This window comes from Marmota marmota, unplaced genomic scaffold, assembly GCF_001458135.2.
Source record: "Marmota marmota marmota unplaced genomic scaffold, marMar, whole genome shotgun sequence".
NCBI lineage: Eukaryota > Metazoa > Chordata > Mammalia > Rodentia > Sciuridae > Marmota > Marmota marmota.
In genome coordinates, this window is record NW_026000005.1 from 22913539 (window position 1) to 22928104 (window position 14566).

Here is a 14566-nt window from a genome sequence, read left to right on the forward strand (position 1 = left end):
CAGGGGCACTTTACCCCTGAGCTACATCTGCAGCCCTTTTTATTTTTTATTTTGAGACAGGATCTAAGTTGCCGGGGCTGGCCTTGAACTTGCCATCCTCCTACCTTAACCTCCCAAGTAGCTGGGATTACAGGCTTGTGTCACCTCGTCCAGTAAACATGGAAATTTGATGCCAGGGTTTTAGATGTTTGTACATGGTAATTAAGGGATAATATAGGGCTTGAAGGAAAAGAGGAAATTTGATAACACCCTATTAAATCTTCTCTGTATTTAAAACACAAGTCCTCTGGCATACTATCCAAATTTTATTTGTATTGCTTATGGAGGAGGTAGAGTACCATGGGGATGTGGGAATGGAAATACAAGGGGAGAGGGATGGCTTGAGAGGATTATGCATCAGCCCTGCTTGAGGCTGGCAGGGATGCAGGTAAATTCCAAATGGGACAGTGTGCTTGGGTGTGCTGCCCAGGACTTGGTCAGGCTGAGGATGCTAAATTGGCAGCCTCTACACAGACTTGGCAGCCTGGCAGTGGGGATGTTGAATTTCTCAGCTTTATGAGGTTTGTTTGTTGGACTGGAATAAGGTGCTAGGGAGGCCAGGAGGAGCATGAAAAGAAGGAGAGGGGGAAGGTAGCTCATGCTTCTTCTTCTTCTTCTTTTTTTTTTTTTTTTTTGAGAGAGAGAGAGAATTTTAATATTTATTTATTTTTTTTAGTATTTGGCGGACACAACATCTTTGTTTGTATGTGGTGCTGAGGATCAAACCCAGGCCGCACACATGCCAGGCGAGCGCACTACCGCTTGAGCCACATCCCCAGCCCCTAGCTAATGCTTCTTAAGGCTCTGTGTTAGGCACTTCACATACTGTCATTTAATTCTCATGAAAATCCTAGAAAGGAAGTATTATTATCCTCAGTTTATAAATGATGTGTCAATCAACCTGCAACAAAGTGTAAATTTCTATATGAGTGCAGCTCTCCCCCCAACCACATCTTCGAACTAAACAATGCATAAATAGGAATTAAAGCAATTAGAGTTTAAAAAGGCAAATCAATAAGTATATGGCCTTCGTAGCTGCCTTTAGTTTCTAGACAATGTTTTCTTGTGCCTTTCCTGTCTCCTTTGTTGAAGCTTGGCTCAGGGTCTATCTATTTTATCATTTGACAGGATTCAGAAAGCTATTTCTAACCTTCAGCAGTAAAAATACTTAAATGGTATGCTTTAAAGAGTAATTGGCTTCAGATTGCCTCTCTCTGGGGGAAGCATCTCTGATGAACTCTGCGAAAATTAGTCTTTGCTACTGACTAATATGGGAACCCTGGCAACATACTCAACCCTCCAGTTTCTGTCTCTAAAACAGGGGTAATGATACTCAGGCTGCTTACCTTACAAGAGTGATGTGTTGGTGAAAGGGCTGCAATATATTATGCAGATGGCAAGGACTGGGAATTTAAAACCACAAACCTTTGTCTGAAGACTTTGGGGCCAAGTGTGTTTCAGAATGATGCAGACTTTGTCTGAATTTTAGAAGGAAGAACCGTGCCTATATTGCATATTACTCAACCTCCCTATTAAGCTCTGGAGCAGTACCCTGTCATCCCACACATGAATATTTCTTTAGTGAGACATGACTATTCACATTAAGAGGGCTAGGTAAAGATCATAAATAGCCTCATTTTCTTTTAGATCAACGTGGTAGGCTGAATAATGGCCACCCAAAGATATCAGGTCCCGAGATGTGTAAATGTTACCTTATAAGGAAAAAGTCTTTGCAGGTGTGACTGAGTTAAGGAGTGTGACACAGGAGATGATCCTGGATTATTCAGGTGGGCCCTAACTGCTATCACATGTAACAGTGTAAAAGGAAGGCAGAGGGAGATTTGATACATGGAAGAGGAAAAATACAACATGTCCTCAAAAGCAGACAGATTGGCATGATGTGGCCAGAAGTCAAGCAACACTGTGGCCATAAGGAGCTGGAAAAGGTAGAAGGATTCTCCCCTGGGGCCTCAGGAATAAGTGCAGCCCTTCAGACACCTGGATTTTGGCTCAGTGAAATAAGGTTTGGACTTTTGGCCTCCAGAACTGTAAGAGAATGTATTTCTATTGTTTTAGCCATCAACTTTGTGATAGCTTGTTACAGCAGCCACAGGAAAGGAGAGCAGCTAGGTTTTGCTTCTGAAAGAATTGTGGAGGGAAAAAAAAATGTTGCTTTTTGATTCTGTGGACTCATACCTAGGTCTGGTGTCCAAGTGTTTTTCAAAGTGGCTGCTGTGCTACCTTGTTCATTCACTGCAAGTTAGAATGTGGGTGGGGCTTACTGCTACTAGCACTGCTAACTGTGGTGGCAAGTGGACACTGTGGTATACTGGGGCCCTACTCAATAGCAAAGTTTGAGCTTGGAGGGTCGGGGCACAGCAACATCTAGCCTCAGTGATTCAAGAAGTAGCTTTGTGTCTCCACAGGTAAGTGGTTCTCAAGAGCCCAGGTAAATAAACACAGGTTAAGGAGTTTGTGTATCATGGATCAGATGAGGTTCATGGCAAGGTCTAGGGCATCAGGGAATATTGGTAGTAGATTGGCTAATGCTGTGGTTTAAATGTATGTGTCTCTCCAGATTCTTAAGTGTCTACACCTGACTCTCTTTAAATGAATCTGGATTCATTTAAACCCCAGGGTGATTCTATTAAGTAGGACCTTTGGCACATGATTAGGCTGGGAGGGTTCCACCCTCATGAACTGGATTAATACTCTTATAAAAGAGGATTCAGAGAACCTTCCCTCTTCTGCCATGGGAGGTCACGTTTTTTCCTTTTTTGCCACATGAAGACACAGCAAGAAGGCACCATCTTGGAAACAGGCTTTCACTAGACACCAAACTTGCTGGCACCTTAATCTTGGACTTCTTAGACTCCAGAATGTTAAGGAATAACTTTCTGTTCTTTATAAATTACTTAGTGTGAGGTATTTTGTTATAGCAGCACAAAGGGTCTAAGATAATTACTATAATAGAAATTAGAAAAAAATAAGGACTGATTAAAAAAAAAAAAAAGCAAAGTTGTATGAGTGGGACTAGTAGCAAAGCAAACCTGAGTGACCCCCACAGGATATGTCTTAGAGAGCAAAGCAGATCCTGGGCCAGAACTGAAACCCTCACCATAGGCCCGAACAACAGGGAGACTTGGCCAATATTCATTCTGTCCAAGGAGTGGGGCTAAGGCCTCAGAGTACTTATTGCTTCACATCTAGCTCTACCAAGACACTAGAAGATGAGTTGTCCATCAATAGAAAGCTATAATCCAATGAAAGGAAAATATTTATCGGAGTGTGGGGGGTTAGAGGTGGGAGAGAGATACTTGCTGAAATTGTTCAAGTCTTGGTCTTTTTTTTTTTTAAGTCAATTTTCTGATAATAAAATGATTTTTCACATAATAAGATAAAAAGAATGATGAAATTATTTAAATAATGATGAAAATATTTAAAATCTCCACTTAACTCATTAAGTTTATCTTAAGGCTATTTTAAAAGTTATGAGCTAACCTAAATGGCCAACTCAAAGGCTGGTTAAGTACACTGGGGGCATCTGTGCAACCAAATATTTTATAGTCACTAAAATTAAGTTTATAAAGAGTTTCTAAAGGCCTAGAAAAAATATTTATGCTCTAATGCTGTGTATAAAAGGCTGGATACAAGATAGCTTATGGAGGGAAAAAAAAAAAAGAAAAAAAAACAACCAAAAAACTATGCGTGAAAAACAATCTAGCTGGGTGTGGTAGCTCATGCCTATAATCCCAGCAACTTGGGAGACTGAGGCAAGAGGATCTCAAGTTCAAGGCCATCTTCAACAATTTAGTGAGGCCCTAAGTAAATGGCTAGAGATGTGTTTCAGTGGATTAGCACCCATGGGTTCAATTCCCAGTACCAAAAACCTCCCCAAATCTAGTATGAAATCCAAAAAATTACTATGGTGATAGCCTCTGGAGGGTGAGGCTACGCATACTTTTTAAAAGATCATCGACCTATGTTTTTGTTTTCCATATTATCAGTGCATCATTTTATCTTTTGGTTGTTTTCCTGTGTGCATATGTAACTTCTGACATAGGAAATACTCAATAAATTTCTTTCTGAAAGTGTCTACACCTGACTCTCTTTAAATGAATCTGGATTCAAAGCAGTTTATGTTTTACTACCTCTCCCTACCCCCATGGTCTGGGGCTCAAACCCAAGGCCTGTGTATGCTAGGCAAGTAAGTGTTCTACCACTGAGCCACCCTCAGTCCAGTGCTTTTTGTTTGAAAGGCAATACTATCTACAAAGCAAAGTGGGATTTCATTAACACTTCCAATTGTATGACCTCTAGATACAAAAGTAAAAAAATAAACAGATCTTCCCCTTCTCCCAAAAATCAAGCCTAAGAAGAAATGGATGTGTTTCTTCTCCTACAGAGCCAAACTGCCAAGAAACTTCAGGCTGTGGAAAAGCACCCAGAGAAGATCATAATGTGGTGCAGTGTGGCTTTAATTTTTCCATTTCAACTCCTTTGCTGCAGGAACAAGCTGCTCTTCAAGATGGGTGTGGAAGAGGAGAAGCTGTTTATTTCCTCCTGCCTGCAGATTTCCTCTGGGGAGTACATCCTTCAAGACTCTCCCTAGGCATTATCTCTTCCAGGATGCCCTCCCTGAGCCCTGAGCTAGAATAAGTGTCCTCCCTGCTTTCTCAATAGCCTGTGTGGGCCTCCTTTCCTGTACTTATCATGTGGCATTCTCTCCCCACCAGGCACAGGAGTCTTGGAGCAGTAGAAACTGTGCTCTATTTATGATGCTTTTCACAATACCTAGCAGAGCCCCTGGCAGAAAGTAGGTGATGAATAAATGTTTGTTAAATGAACTGAGTAATTCTCAAAAAGTGTGAGAGAAATTGTATTAGTCCCCTAGGGCTGCCATAATAAAAAACCACACACTTGGACACTTAACAAAAATTTATTCTCTAAAAATTTTGGAGGCTCTGAGTCTAAAATCAAAGTGTTGGTAACATTGGGTCCTTCTGGAAGGCTCTGAGGAAGAGGCTGTTTCATGCCTCCCTCAGCCCTCTGGTTGCCAGCAATCCTGGGCTCTCCTAGACGTGCACTGGTAATATCCATCTTCTACTTCCATCTTAACATGCATTTATCCCTCTAGGCCCTGGTGTCCAAATTTCCCTCTTCTTCTAAGGACACAGCTATTGGATATAGAGCCCACCCTAAACTAGACCGAATTCATCTTAACTCAATTATATCTGCAAAGACTACATTTCCAAATAAGTCTCATTCGTAGATACTAGGCTTAGTACCAGGATTATCTTTTTGGGTTGGGGATGCAATTCAACCCACAACAGAAAATATTGTTACATATAGAGAGAGTTACATAGTTATGTATAGTTATAGCGTAGATACTGTGTGAAATGGCAATAACAAGCGGAGGCACCAGTGAGATGTAATGACCAGGAAGAGAGGCCACTTTAGACATAATTGACCCTGTGTAGCCGGGGGCAGGGGACAGGTTAAACCTGGATCCAGGAAGCACAGCTGGGTAGGAACATGGAGAGCCACCAGATGGATACTACAAACAAGAAAGGAAGAGAAACTGGATTTCAGAAATCTGGCAATGTTGCTGGGCATGGAAAGTAGAAATGTAAGTTTAGTAAAGAAGAGTAGTTTGCTGAAGTTGACCAAATGGCTTCCATCTTGTCTCAAGCTGTTTAATAACAGAATATATGGTTTTCTTTAAAATGTGGTCTCTGCTTAGCATCTGACACCAGATACATATACATCAGAGATTTTATCTCCAAATGGAGCAGGCAAAAAAAAAAAAAAAAAAAAGCAAAAGCCAAGGATTTGCTTTTCCTCTAGAAACCATATAAGAAAAAAATGAGTGGTTCTTATGGGATCTGTGATGAATACATCAAGCTGTACTTTACAGTTGTCCTAATCATGTATTTTAATTTTTGACAGATAAAGCCCTTAAGAAGTGGTAAAATATTTGGCAAAGATTAAATTCTCATAAGTTCCTATATGGTAAATTTGATATGTAATCTATGACTCTCAGGTTTGATGAATAAAAGAAGACATCCTGTCATTTCTCTTTGAAATTAGAATTTTAAAAATGTTTAATTTATTGCTCACTAGGATGAGTAATTAATGATAACAAAATTGGAAATTATTTCAGTAAATGAATGTACCAAGGTAGAATACTTTCCATCAGCTCTTTGTTTGTGGGAATCATTTTTCCTGGAATCTCAAATGACCTAACTGTCTACTGCTTAGCCAGAGAAGGGTGTCAGACTGAATCTTAATATTTCCACGATAAGAGACTAAACCCTTATGCCTGTGATCTCTTACTATAAACTTCTTTCTCAAAAAAGTCCAAGATTATGGAGATTTTCAGACTTGAATGTCAGCGGGGGTGGGGATGGGNTCAACTGAGTTTAGTTGTATTAAGTAAACACATTACAATCCCAGGAGAAAGCCACGGAGGAGTTGGCATGTGGAAGGGCTGATTCAAAAGAAATGGGGGTGCCTAGGATGTGGGATATATCAAAGTTCAAGGAATGGCTGCTGTTACTTCCTAGACTCCTGAACAAGAGATTAGGATTTATAAAGACAAAAAGAGATAAGAACTGGGCCTTGTCAAGCTCAGCCATGGTTTCCAGTTACTTTATGCATGCTTTGGGTCTGTTTTGATAACCAAGCATATCTTTTGCAATGCAGGCCAAAAGCAAAAATATTTGTCCTACTGAAGAAGCCGGACTAGACTGTGAGATGGGTTCTGTACATTCCAGTTCCCAAGATAATTAAGACTCAAGGAGTTTTCTTCTTGAGCAAGAGTTCAAGGAAAGTTTAGATTGACTTCATAACTGGCTCCCGCCAAAAGCTTCAGCACTTTTTTATTTGAAGTATTAACTGACTTGACCCCAGTTTGGACATGAAACTGGCAAAGGAGAAAGGAGACAACATGAAAACAGATTTTAAATATCTGGTTTTGAACTATGCCTGGTATGCTAAAATATTTAATTCTTCAAAGCTTGGCAGTTAGAGAAGAGGGTGGATTTAAATAGAGATGACCAGCTGGCTAATTATATGTTGCCAGCATTTGCCTGTGGCTACTTAGTGGATGAGTCCCATTTATGTCAAAGAGTTACTCTGTCCTTCCTCTTTCCATGGCCAAGAAATGGAATGCTAGGCATTTTACTTACCATGAAATGTTCTGGTGAAACCCAAAGCAACAAAGGCCACTTCACTCTTGATGAGCTGGACCAGGGAGGCGGTGCTTCAGAGATGGTTGTGAGGTCTCAGCAGGCTCAAAGCTGGGAGCAACAAAGATTCTAACTTGCCACTCTCCAAAGCCGAAAGACATTGATGGCAAATTCAATGACTTGGTTTTTCAGCATCAAATCAGAATCCTAGCCCTGGAAATCCTAACTGCCTTTAGCCCGAGTTGAGTGGTGTGGGTAAAGTGAGGATTGAGATAAGCAGCGATGGTGAGTGGGAAGCAGGAGTGACCCCTTTTCATTGAGTGATTTTTTAAAAAACAACCCTCCAACGAGCTGTGCCATGGCCTGCTTAAAAAAAGTATTAAGTATACATTTATGGAGTCTTGGAGAGAAGGATGTGCAGAGGTAGAAGGGAAATGACATGTGTGTGAGGGTGCATGCCAACTGTTATCACTAAAGTCCATTCATAAGAAGCAATCAGACAAAAAGGGTAAATTCCAGCAAAAACTGCAAACTCAAATGCCTCCAGGCAGAGACTAGTAGATAACATAATTTGAGATGATGTAAGACCACATGTGTGGTGAGGCCTGTGTCAAACTGCAGAGAACATATCCAGTGTAAAGGCATTTAAAAAAGAAAAAGGTAAAACCAAAGTTCTGACCAAACAAAACATATCTGTGAGCTATATTCGGGTTACCAATTTGTGACTGCTAGCTAGTAAGAGCACAAAATTGAAGGTCTATGTTTTCGGGCTGTCCTTATTTGTTAAAAGTGGCTTTATACAGGGGAAGCTATAGTTCTAAAATTATGTCAGATTCTTTTTTTTTTTTTTCCTGTCCTTTTTCAATGGCCATGAAACGAAGAGTACATTGGAAGGAAGATGTTCATCTTGTAAGTTGTCAGAGGGGCTACCGTTGGCTTCCTCACTGGAGAGCTAGTGGTAAACACTTGAAGAGTTCCCCTCCCGACCTCAGGAGTTATCAGCACCCCACTCAGGGCCTCTCCTTAATCCCAAGCATGCTTGCCTGTGTGCTACATCCTCCCCAATCCCCAGTGGCACCATAGAGGAAGCAGACCATCATAACAGTGAGTTTTAAGTCAGTTTTGTGAATGGGGCGGAAGTTTTTGTTGATGAGAAGGAGAGATTACTTTGTTGTTTCATATAAATAAATCAAAATAAATTCCTATTAAAGTGGGCGCCCCTTTGGGGAAAAGTTTGAATGAATAAGATTTATAATTGGGATATTTAACCAAGGATTCAACTATCACTTTTTCAAATCCTGTTGGGCTCTACAGCCTTATTTTTAGATCTCTCACTTAGAATTTCTCTCTAAACTCCTCCATAGGGCTATTATTTTAAAATAACTTTAATATGTTATATTTATTCCTGAGCACATCTGAGACTAAACATTGTGGGTGATCTATGCTACAGGCCTTAGCTTACTCTTGTTATGCTTGCTGAGTTTCTCAGCATCTTCTGTGGTCAGACTGAATTTGCTGTGTAAACCTTCCCTCTGGCTAGACCACAACCTTTGGGATTCTCTGCCATAGTCAGACATAAACATCCATATTCCAGGCTGCCAGAGCAAAAATACCATGAATGCTTACCAACCACTTATTGTGTATCTAGTAGCATGTATACGGAGAGTGAAATAAAAATATGTATCAGGTATGTGATACGAAGAAGAGGGCTATCAGTCTATCTGGAGCAGAAGATCGGAAAAGCAGGTTAGAACCAGATTATAGAAGAGTTTTTCAAATTAGCCTGAGAATTTTAGGCATATTCCTGGAGGTAGGGAGCCATTAAAAGTTATTGAGCAGAGGAATAAACTGATAGAAGAAACTTTTTAGAAAGTTCAACTTGGCAGACATCTGCAAGGTGGTTCAGAGGAGGAAGAGGCTTGAGTTGGAAATCAATAACAATAAATCCAAGCATTAATCTATCAAGAGATTTATAGCAACATTGGGATGCTGAGTTATAATGAGGAATGGCTAACACTGACTACATGCTCTGTGGGCCAACTACTTTGCCAGCGCTTTATATGCATTAGTTAATATTTGCAATAACACGTTGAGGTGGATGTTATTCAGTATCACTCTTTTTCAGATGAGGAGACTAAGGCTCAGAGCAGTCAAACGCTGGCTCAGTGTGACCTGGTTAGGAACCGTCAGAGCTGGGATACAAACCTGTGTAGTTTGGCTTCAGGGTACTGCCCTTCAACCAGGTTCCACAATGCCCTTCAGAGACTTGTAGCTGAGGTCTCTGTTCCTGGGCTTCCCCTGCCTTTGGGGTGAGGCTGAGACCCAGCCTGGGACTGTTGATAGCACCTGTCTTGTCTGTTCTGTGTACTCTGACCTATATCTCAGATAGCTCCTCACCAGGTGTCGACATCCAGACACTCAAAACACTTGCCAATGCTTGCGTCTGTTCAAATGCGCCTTGTGAGTGGAGAAGGGGATGAAGATGAGGCACAGATACTTTAAAAATATCCCCCATGATGGCTCAATTCTATCAGAGGAAGGAAGGAAATTCAGGTCTTCCTATCTGTTGCTTTCTGTTAGATGCTGATGATGTTACTTGCCTGGCTTTGTATCAGTGATTTTAGGAAGTGTTTACTTCCAAGGGGAGATTTGAAACTCACTCAGTGTTAAATTGTTCCGTGTTCTATGGGCATCTTAAGTCTTTATTAGAAGAGGAAAGTTTATTGAGTACTCAAATTTAACTACATTTTTTTCCCCCAAAGTTAAAGTGAAAGATCTGCAAACATCTGGAGCCTGTAGATGATCCAGGCCAATACAACTTGATAAAAACAAAACCAAGAAGAGATGTTTGACACGTAAGTTTCTTTTAGAACTTGAGCTTACAAGTTGAAAGCCTGATGTAGAGTCATCCAGAAGGTGGCCTAATTAGATTATGTTTAAATTCAGGTAATTCCATATAGGTTGCACAGAATAATTTCTATATAATATTCCCATTATGAAACTTTCCTGTACAAAGAGAATATTAAATCAGAGAACATTAATTTTGGTTAGAGCTATACCTTTATATGTTTACTTTTCTTACACTACCTAATAAACCCCGAAGTGTTAGAGGAATTATTTCAGAGAAAAACAGAGAATACCTTAATTATAGACCTGAACTATTTACAGATTATCGTCATCTTATCATACAATGACGGAGCGTAACATACACATATTTCACTTGACATCAATTCCAGCAAACCTCGAGGACCTGCATATCATTAAATCCCATGTGAAGAGGTTTGATTGCTAGGTTGGAATCTCAGTGCTGAATTGTATCAAGAGTAAGTTGTTGACTGTTTAGCAGGATGACCTCTGGTCAGGCCTAGCTACACTCTACTGCATCAGCAGATCAACCTATTGATTAACTGTTGAGTCTATTTTTAAGTTTAAACTTTGACCAGGCAGTGATTGAAATGAATTTATTTCTGCAAGCAGGCAAGCAGATTTCAGAGGCAAACAACCTTAGAAGGACTATTGAGAAATCTGGAAATTATTTTGTTTAGAAAGTTAAACAAATGTCTTTATTTTAAAAGATAAACATCTGTACCAGAGCAGCTGCACAATACAATTCTCTAGTTGTCAGCATTTAAATATGCACTGATAAATTTACAATTTTCTTTAAGAATGTTACTAAGATCTATGAGGTTGAAGTTATTAGAAAACTCATGAAACTAGTTTTAAAAAATTTAAGTCATCCTTATTTGATTTAGTGTGGGTCTAATGTTAGTCAGAATTGGTATTAAAAAGTAGGACTTTTTTTTTTTTTTTTTTAAACAGGAGAGAATGTTCATCAAATCCTTGTGGAAAAGTTTAACATTTGGGTCATTCTTTCTAATAATATTGGGTTTGTAGAATTGATATTGATCAAGAACTAAAAATTCTATTTCTGCTTAGGAGCTTTTAAAAATTGAGTCTCTGAAATCAATTTTCAAAAGCCAAGCTTCCCCAAATCCACATTTCTTATTAAATTTTACTATACATTATTTTACTGTATTTTCCCTAATATTTTTCCTACAGAATTTAAGGTTCTTTTTTTTTCTGTTTAAATAATGAAAATTCCTTACAATGGTTTTGGGCAGATGAAATGTTAAAAATGATTAATTTTAAAAAAATTTAAACCCCTGTAGTACACAAACATCCTGTAATAAAAGATTCAGTTGTGTTGTTTAACAGAACCTTCTTACTGCAGTTCTGTGCTCAGTTCCAGTCCTCCCTCTAGATGTTTATATACAGAGTCATCTTGCTACATATAAATAGCTTTCAAGTTTCCCTCCCCCTCATTTATATTCCTTTTTAATAAATTTGTTTTGTTTATAATGCAGTAGCAGACTTGATATGGTAAATAATATTGTTCCCTTCCAAATTATTTGGAGGTAAATTAACAGTTGGAGCAACTGATTACACAAATATCTCATTAGAGAATCTTTTCACTGGTGACATTACTCTGGCCTGTAGCTGGTGAATTCTTTATGCTCAAGGGGCATTGTAGGAGATGCGTGCAACATTTTATTGGGACCATAAAACAATTTGTTTCTGACCCTCATTATTTTACAATCAGGGAGGACAGAGCTCCTAGAAGCCTTAGAAAGGATCACCTAAAAGATCTCAGTGTCCTACAACAATGTCTCTTCTTCTTTGCCTTCCTGTCTGTTTTGCAGTCTCTTTCCTTCTTTCTTTTCCTTTCATTTTTTCTTTCTTTCTTTTTTTTCCTCCTAAGTCTGCCAGGCACCCACTGGAGAAAACCATACAATTCTTTGAGTGGAGTCACATTGGCCTAGTAGGTTACACACAAATGTTGGTGGGCACTGGTTTGGGGGCAGAGTGGCACAGTCAGTGCTGTATTCAGAGAGATCCACATTTGAATCCAGCTCTCACTTGCTCTGTGGTCACTGCAGATGGTCACTTTGTGGTCATTGCTTACTCTAGCTAACCTTAGGTCCTTCAATAAAATGGGGGATAAGATCTGCCTTATATACCTATAGTGAGGAAATAATGAAGTTATGAGTGTCACATTTCCTAGCATAATCTCTCAATAAACAGTGGTTATCATTCCCACTGTGTTACAGCATTTGCCTTGGGGGCCTGCATGTGGAGACAAGGAAACTCTTGGTAAACCTCCAATGATGGCTTGGCTTCTGGAGGGCTTTTCCTGAATTTGTGAATTTTTTTTTTTTTTTGTGAGGAAGTAGAGACAGGAAGGAATCAAATGTAAAGTGACCTAAATAATTCACTGGGCAAGACATTTTGAATGAGATATTTAAAAAAGTTCAAAGGGTTAAGGAGAAAATAAGAATGCAGAGGTATAAGATAGAAAAGATGGAGTTCAATTCAATATGGCGGCCCTGATAGAATTAGTTTAATAAGTTATTTATTTAATTAGTTATTTATTTATAAAACCAGTAAGTCAGTGGGATGTATGAAAGGCAAAGGGCAGGAAGTGGCCTGTCAGCTTTTCCCAGCACTGGTCTGACCCCAACTGTGGCTACTTAGTGTCTCCCCTTTAAGGAGGATGTGGGGAACTGGCAGAGCTCCAGAGAGGAGCAAAAATGTAATTAAGGATTGGAAAATAAGGGCTCTGAGGAAAAGCCAAAAAGCTGTAGGGTTATTTAGCTTAGAGAATAAAGGTTCAACTGATTTGAAGGGTCATTATAAGAAAGACTTTGGTAGTTTCTCATCTCCACAAATAACAGAGCAAGAGCGAAAGAAACTTGCATTACACTGGGGAAGGTTTTGGACTGTGAGAATTGTTAACAAGGAGGCTCTCAGGGCTCATTCTGGCATTGAAAACAAAAAAGGATTTAGGTAAAACTACAGTGCGTCAGCCCATCCACATTTACCTGCAAAGGGGAGAATGGAGGTGGGAGTCAATGACCAGATTTCCATTACTTTGAAAACAAGCCTGTGACATACTGCTTGTTTGAAACAACTTAGTTGTTTACTGGTTAAATCCAGTTTATTAACAAAAGTCTCTTGCACAGAAGTAAATTAAATAGGTTCACAACTGTTTTTGAGACAAGGCCTTGCCCCGTTAAGCTGGTTCTGATCAATCACGAGGTAAAATCACCCCATCCTTTGTGGCTATGGTGATTCCCTACATCTCAGGAGAAATTACATTTGGTTATGATTTTTAGGAAGAGTCTGAGAACTTCCAGCTCTGGTGTCTGTATTACTGCACAGCAAGGCTTCCGTGATTTCAACCCATCAGGCTCTCTTGCCTTTCATTTTGACCCTTTGGCTGTGGGGTAGGCAAGGAGGGGCCCCACAGGGATTATGAGTTTCAGCTCAGGATGTGGTGGTGGCCAAGTCAAAGCCAGAGGAGGGCACTTGCTTCTGTAAATATGTGGTCCATCAATGCTTCCTGCAACACTTCCAATTTAGGCACTAGTGGCTGACTTCAGCTTGGATGCTTCGCCGGCTGCTAAGTGAGGCACACTTACTTGGTGAGGATTTAAAAACAACTTGAAGAACTTTGTCAACTTCCTCTTCTATTTCTTTCCATCTCTCATCTATTTCTATTAAAATTTCCATTATTAATTTTCAATAATATAGTAATATAGCAACATTATAATAATGTTATAATATAGAACATTATATATTGCAATCTGTCTGTTAGTATATGTAGCCCTATTCCTTTGTTTTAACATTTGCTTTTTAAAATTCCTTCATATGAGATATACTGTCATTTTTTAATATCTTTATTTTATTTATTTATTTTTATGTGGTCTGAGGATCAAACCCAGGGCCTTGCACGTATTAGGTGAGCGCTCTACCGCTGAGCCACAATCCTAGCCCTGTCATTTGTTTTTAATATTATTTTAAAATATTTAAGATTAGTGTGATCATTTAAAATATTTAAAATTAGTGGTCATTTAAAAATATTTAAACTTTGTGATAACAATGGAAGTCAGAATAATGGTCACTGCTGAAGGGGTATGGATTGGAGGTGACATGTAAGAACCTTCTGGGGTACCGAATATAAATTTTCTGTATCTCACTGTGAGAAATAAATGTTCTGTATCTGGCTCTGAGAGATGATTTTGCACAAGTAAAAAAGGTCTTGTTTGTGTATTTTACATAGTTTATTGTGTGTGAATCATTCCTCAATACAAAAATTTACAAAATTGAATAAAATTATTATACTTTAAAGATTTTATAAAGTACTTAATTATATTTCTAATGTAATATGACAGGGAGGCAGAAAGAAGAGTAGGGAAGGAAGGAAGCCAACATTAATTAAAAACATTCTACTTTTAAAGCATATTATATGGTTTGTCACTTAGTTGTCAACAACTCTG